At 42.3% G+C, this 7,573-nt stretch overlaps 1 pseudogene; it reads right to left on the reverse strand.

Moving 5' to 3' along the window:
• Nucleotides 1-4,271: 4,271 nt before the first annotated feature.
• LOC101560907 lies at nucleotides 4,272-7,328 on the reverse strand (annotated as a pseudogene).
• Between the last annotated feature and the right edge of the window lie 245 nt (nucleotides 7,329-7,573).

Here is a 7,573-nt window from a genome sequence, read left to right on the forward strand (position 1 = left end):
CAAACACCATTAGAACAAATCCCACTATTCATTAAGAGAATGTAACTATATATCTATCCTAACCACTTTGAATACACAGATACAAAATGGACATTCATCTATATCTCCTTTTTTTGTTAAGTTCCATTATATGAATATTATAGGTGTGTAAACTCAGCAAAATATTCTAAAAAAGTCCAGTAGCCCATAATAGTATTGGGTTTTCCACTTGATTGGCAATGTCAGAAACTGAAGAAAATTTTTCTTCAGAGGAACTAATCCAATTAAAATGGGATCTGAATAAATCTTCCAAAAAAAGAAAAAAGAAAAACAAACAAAAAACAAATAGCCAAGAAGCATATAAAAATATCACTGTTACTAATTATCCGGGATATACCAATCAAAACCACAAGGAGATATCATCTTGTCCCAGTTAGGTTGATGTTGTCTGGAGTTCTGTATGGTTTAGTTATCTGAATGTCAGAATGTTTCCTCATATTTGGGAAGTTTTCTGCTATTACTTCTGCCCATATTCTTTTAATGTCATTTGTGTTGACTCCTTCTTTCTCATTGATGCCTATTAGTCTCACAGTGTTCCTCTTTGCATCATCTTGCAGGTATTGAATTATTTTTTCCTGCATCCTAGTTGTTTTTAAGAGATCTTTTCTTACCTTTTCACTAGCGGCAATGGCGTCTTCAAGATCTGAAACTCTATCTTCACTTTCACTCAAATGGTTTTGCAAGTTTGTGATTGAGATTTTAAGTTCCTGTATATCTCTTTGACTCTGTTTCATGCAATCTATTTCTTTCCTATATTGCTCCTTGAAGGATTCCATTGTTTTTCTACTCTCTCTTTTTATCAGTAACTTCTTGTGAAGCAGTTATTAATAGTTTCATTGTAGTTATCCTTTCCTTTTTTTACTTCAGAGATTATTTCTGATCTGATTTCTTCTATATGTTTCTGCGGTTGATTCTTTACTTCAGGTGCTATTAATTCAGAGATTTCTTTTTTTATGTCAGAGGTTATTTCTTTTTTTTTTTTAAATTATTTATTTATTTTTATTACATTTATTTATTGTGTGTGTGTGTGTGTGGCCAGCTCAGCCCACCAGGGGGCAGGGCTGGCTGGCATGTGGTGCTGGGGGATTGAACCGCGGTCCCTGTGTTTTGCCAAGCTTGTTTCAAGTAGGTGCTTTAGACCACTGAGCCATCTCTCCAGCCCTATGTCAGAGGTTATTTCTGATCTCAGTTCCTCTATACCTTTCTGCAGTTGTTTCTTTACTTCAGACGCTATGAATTCAGACATTTCAGCTGTGTGATTCCCAATTTCTCCTGTGCTAGTGTCCTCTGCACTTGTTCTGGGTAGGCTCAGGGCCTGAGTTTGCATTTTGCTCCTTTTTTTGGTCATTTTGTATAGCACTGTTCTCTGATCTTTGGTGTAGAGCTTTGGTGCAGTTATAACCTTAGCACCTACTGAAATTTGGGTGCAGATCTATGGAGTTTGAATTCATCCACTTGTGTCTGGCTTGGGTCTGGCTGCTGTGCTCAGCTTTTTTCCTGCTGCAGCCCTTGGAAGTGAACCTGTTGTGCCCCTCTGGCAAGATGTTCTGTTCCTGGATTAACTGGGTGGTTCTGGCCCTTAGCCTCTCTGCAGGGACTTCAGCTGCAGACTTTCACCCCAGGACTGTATGCCAGGCCTGGGCTGTGTCTGGAGGGGGCCAGAGAGCAGGACAGAAGGACTCACTCACAAGTGGGCCTGGGCTGGGTCCGGAGGGGTCCAGCGAGTGCAGAGGAGTGTGGAAGCTCTCCCACTCACTTGCCAGGCCTGGGCTTAGGCTGGGTTCTGGAGGGGTCCCAAGAGCGTGACATAAGTTCTCACACACTGGGCTTGCTCACCCCAGTGAGAATTACCTCATCAAAACAACAACGACAACAACAAAAATAGCAAGTGCTAGTGAGAATGTGGAGAAAGGAGATGTCTGTTGCACTGTTGGTAAGAATGTTGTGCTCGCTTCGGCAGTGCATATACTAAAATTGGTAGGAAGGTAAATTAGTATAGGCATTGTGTAAAACGGTGCAGAATTTCCTAAAAGCTAACAAGTAGAACTTCCCTGTCATCCAGCAATCCCCCTGCTGTGTAGACGTCCAGAGGAGAGATGATCAGCAGGATAAGTGATGCTTGCACTCCCGTACTTATCGCAGCATTGTTCACGATAGCTAAAAATGTAGACTCTATCTACAGTCCCATCGATAGATGAATGAATAAAGAAAATATGTGATCTACAGCAGATGAACTGTTACTCAGGCTTGAAAAGAGAGAAATCCTGCCATTTATAGCAAAATGGCTAGAAATGGAGGTCGTTATGTTAAGTCAAACACCTCAGCACAAAAAGACAAGTACACCTTTTCTCATTGTGGAAACTAAAAAGTCATTGTCACAGAAAAAAAATGGCACAGCAGTGGTCAGTAGTGATTAGAATGGGCAGGAGGGGAAGGGCTGGAAAAACAGTCAGTAAGGGACCAAAACAGGATTTTGTTCTGCTTTTTTGTGGCATAGAAGGTTAAATATTGGTTTAAACAATCTATGATATATTTAAAAATGTCTAAAAGAGTTTGAAATTTTCAATACATAAAATGGTTAATGTTTAAAGAGATGGAAGTGTTTATTACCTTGAGTTGGTTATTAATCATTGTCTACATGTATCAAATTATCATAATGTACACCACAATGATGTATAGATGTTATATATCAGTAAAAATTTCTAGTCTTTGATCATGTTATCAATTTCAAATAAAGAATGTATTTGAAAGCTGAAAATTCAAATTTCCTTAGTCTGCTTTGTGCTATTACAACAGAATACTTGCGACTAGGTCATTTGTAAAGAACAGAGACTTAGTTCTCACAGTTCTGGAGGCTGAGAAGTCCCATGTCAAGGCCCTTTCTTGTTGCATCATAACATGCTAGAAGGGATTACATGGTGAGAGAGAGACAGAGAAAGAGAGAAGAAGGCCAAACTTATCCTTTCATTAGGAAGCTATTCCCATGATAACTAACCCACTTCTGTGGCATCAATCTAGTCGCATCTTCTAATTTTGTTCACTCAGGATTTAAGTTTCCAGCGAGTGAGCTTTGTGGACACATTAAAATCACAGAACAAGTCTACATTGATACTGGTTTTAAAATGTCATATTTACACTTATTCTAATAGAAAAGGAACAGACATTTGATGCATTTGTCTGAGACTGGTAATCATCGAGGAAAAGGTAAAGTTAGATTCTTTTTTTTTTTTAATGGTCAAAGATGTTTTTCAGGAATTCATTCTAAAAATACAGGATAAAAAAGTGTCAGCTCTTTCATGAGACACCAACCAGGTTTTCCATATACTGTGTCCAAATTTAAAGATAAATTTCCCCAGAGGGTGTGTAGTACATCATAAAATGACCCTTTTTTGAGGGTAGAAGGGGAAGGATTGAAAAGGATGGCATTATAAATTGTTCTTATAGATGTGTAAGTCTGTTATCAAATTTGTATAGCTTATGTACATTTTAATGAGTTAGAAAAGCAACCATTTGTGACAAGCCTTAAAAGCTTAACATATTTAATATACTTAAAAAATTTAGTACAGCAGGAATTCTATCAAATGGAGGGTTAGTTTCTGATAAGTTTGTGGCTGAGTACCACATTCCACCTGTTTTGGTTTGTGTCTAGATGTCCCCGTGGCCTGATGTGGCTTTAGCTGGCCCTTTTTCAGAAGTGGCTTGATCTCAAAAGTGTGACTGACTGATGGTTCAGTGCTGGGGTGAAGGGCGCTGGTATTGTGGGTGGGTGACTGCTAGACCAGTTCACTGTTGGGATGGGCACTGCCCTAATTCCAGTAATCTGGATAAGACAAACAGGGCAGAAAGAGGTTTGTTTAGCCCTCCTGCTCTTGTTGCCTTTGCTGTCTTTCACTGCTATGGACTATTATCTCTTGGCCATGTGACACCCTGCCTTAGAGCCAGCTGATATGACTGAAGTCTGCAAACTATGAGCCAGATGAACCTTTCTCCCTTTCACTTTGGGTGCCAGGTATTTTGTCTCAGCAATGAGAGAAAAGTAACCCAGATACCACCTTAATAAACTCTGGGATTAACTGAGGGCAGATACCTCACCTAATCCAGACAGAAAAGGATGTCAGTGCAAAGCAGGGACTAAACTGCTTTTAGGAAAAGTACTTAAAATTGATACAAGTTGGGAAAGGGAATTTTCCTTCCTGATTTTGAGTTCTAATTTCAGGTAGAACACATCCACTCTAACTTCTGGAGTTTAAGTTTTGTTTTTTCTTATTAAGCCTTTTCTCTGAGTTCAAATGCTGTGAGATCCATTTGGCATAAGTTTGTGTCATGGAGTTAATGAGAGGACAAAGTAACGTACCGTCACAATGACCACCTACTTGGACATCCAAGACATCTAGTTCTCCCCACGAAACATCCACTTTGCTCCTGTGGTGAAGCGTCTGCCACTGAGCCTCAGGGAACTCCTAGCGTGGCTTCTGCAGGGCGCGAGCCATGGCTGATGCAGCACTGGTGAAGGCCATCGTGTATTCTGCTGCACGCTTGCTGAGTGTGACCATAGCAAAGATTTTCCAGATGTGCATTTTAATTTATGCTTTCCCAATCACAGATGCTCCAAAGAATGTCCTAAAAGGCACAAGAAAGTGTCCCACATTATTCCAGCTGGATCAAAGAGAGGATTTGGAATCGAAGCACAGGCCAGTATTCCAAAAGAGCAACCTTCTGTATGAGTCTTTGAAGTGCCAGTTTGGCTCTCAGGAGGGAAAGTCCTGTGCAGACTCGACAGCTCCGGCAGCGTATTTTCGGATTCCTGATACTCTTCATCATCAGCGCAGTGACCCGGAGGTGAGCTGGCCTGGCCAGGGGAAGCTCTCCAGTTGCTGCACCAGTATGTCAGACACAGGCCTCAGTCCTAACCTTTAAGATGATCCTCCATGAAGAAATGTCTCCTTCTGTGCCTTCCTCATCTGGCCAAATAAGCTGATCAGGATCGAAGGTTCAGGGAAATGAATCTAACTGCATTCAGAAGCAGCTAACGAGCTGGGAGATAGCTCAGTGGTCTCAGTGCCTGCCTGGCAAGTGCAAGGACCTGAGTTCAATCCTTGGTACCGCATGCCATGCTGCCCCAGTCACACTGTGCCAGACCCGAAACCAGGCATGGTGGTGCATGCCTGTAATCCCAGCACTGGAGAGGCTGAGACAGGAGGATCACTATGAGTCTGAGTTCTGTAGTGAGACCCTGTATCAAATTAAAAAAAAAAAAGCAGCTAATGTAAGCAGAGCTATGTGTAGGCTCAGATAAAGCAGACAGGTGTGTAGTAGGTGTGTAGACAGAGCTACACATCTCTGGCCACAGTTTTTTTCCATTCTCTGCTTTTTCATCAATCAATAACTCTTGAAGAGCCTTTCTCTGGTGCCTCTCTGGGTCCTGAAAGTGGCTTCGAATCAATTCTCACACCTACCGCTGGGCTGCCGAAGTTAGACTCTCAATGCACACTATTCAACTATAAAAAGTCACTAAAACATAGATAAATATGTACAAAATGTAGGCACAGAAAAGGTACTTTGAGATAGGATATTAAATGCAGAAGTTATAAAGGGAAAGATGGATAGATTCATTCTTGAAATTGCTATACTTTAGGATACCATTATAATTGTATGATTATAAAATTATAACATATATTATCAACATATATCACCAAAGTGGATATTTTAATGTAGCAATAAGTGAAGATGAACACCTGGAAATAAATATGATTGGAATATTTGAAGAAGTCATTTACAAAAGAAATCATTTAAATTGTTACTTTATTCTTAGTCTGTGGAGGAATGTTATTCATAAAGAATAAGTTTATTAAAAATTCAATTTAAGACACCTGACAAAGTCAAGGTCCTGAAAAGTTTAGATTTATAGGGAATGGAAGCGTGAGTCACTATACTATGAGAGAAATCAAGAGCAATCAAACTATTGGCCAGAGTTGAGAAAATTCTGGAATAGGTGGCAGAGAAATGGAGATGAGATATTTAGTGGGGTACTGACAGGCAGAAGGGACTGGCTTTTTCTGAGAACACTCTCAAGTCTTTGTAGAGATGTGGCTGCCACAAACCTAGAGGGGACCTGACTGCTTGTGTACAACCCCCTCTCTCCCTGGAGGAGGAAGCAAGGGAATCTCTTTACAGAAATAGGGAGACTGGTTACAACCCCAGAGACCAGTTATAAAGGAAAGGCTCGAAAAAACCTGTAAAACACATCTTTAAATATACCCTGAAGATCTCTACTTTCTCTGCAGGGACCACTTACTCTCCCTGGACTGTCGCTGTGAAAGCTGCCCAGTAACTTCAGTCAGCTTCACGTAGACACCGCCCAATAGTGACTGTTGCCCGCATCATGTGTCTCCTCTTTGGCCTGCAGCCTTCCGCGTTGCTGTGGGGTGCAGGTGCCAAAGGATCGTCCTCATATTCACAAATACAGCAGAAGTGGAGTCATGGCAGGAAAGGCTCTGTGAGGAAATTCTGATAAATAGAGGCAGAGGAAGGGGTCTGCAGCCTATCACTGGCACTGGCCAGTGGAGGTCGCGAAGCAAGCATGAGATTTTGAATTTGTGAAGAAACCTTTTTAGCAACAACGTGGATGCCGTGGGAGCTCTGCAGTGTGTACGTGAGATGCTTAAGGCCCAGGTGGAGACTGCTTGGAGCAGTGTTTCATAGCGATACCCAAATTCAGTTAGGATAGGGCCAGGTACTAACTGGAAGGAATGGCACAAGCTTGTGTGTGTGTGTGTGTGTAAGGGGGTTCCTGAGGCTAGTGAGGCTAGTGACAGGATGATTCGGTAACACTGTTGGGAATGTAGTTAGGAAGTATTGTCCAGGACTAAGTTAACCAAGTCTGGAGGATGGAAGGGAAGGGACAGGTCAGAGGCACTGGAATTAGTTTTTTTTTTTTTTAAATTTTATTTGTGTGTGTGTATGTGTGTGTGTGTGTGTGTGTGTGGCCAGCTCAGCCCACCAGGGGGCAGGGCTGGCTGGCATGTGGTGCTGGGGGATTGAACCGCGGTCCCTGTGCTTTGCTAAGCTTGTTCTAAGTAGGTGCTTTAGACCACTGAGCCATCTCACCAGCCCTGGAATTAGTTTTGTTAAATGTTAATGAATTTCCACCAAGAGACGGGAGGGGTTGGGAGGACCAAGCCCAGGCCCGGGAGGAGTGGGCTGGGTTGCAGCCGTGTGGCAACGCACCCTCACCCTTGCGCCAGGCTGCGGGGTGGGAGCTGCCCTACCCTCTGCCTCTGGGAAGCCATGGGCGTGGGAACAGGGTTTCCCTGAAGCAGGGCTGTTGGGAGAAAAGTGGTCATAATTAGCTTTACTTTCTGAACTGTGGGCTCAGATTGAACTTTGTCATGAGAACAGGCACTCACGGGGTTCTCATCTGACCCTTTGGGTGCAGTCTGGGCAATTAGATGTGGCCTGGGTTCAGAGATAAATAGAGGGTGGGTTTCCTAGGTAAGGAGGTGGCCGGGCCCTTTTCCTGTCAGGCGGTTCATTC

The sequence above is a fragment of the Octodon degus genome, unplaced genomic scaffold (assembly GCF_000260255.1).
Source record: "Octodon degus isolate 3935 unplaced genomic scaffold, OctDeg1.0 scaffold00001, whole genome shotgun sequence".
In the NCBI taxonomy this organism is placed as follows: domain Eukaryota; kingdom Metazoa; phylum Chordata; class Mammalia; order Rodentia; family Octodontidae; genus Octodon; species Octodon degus.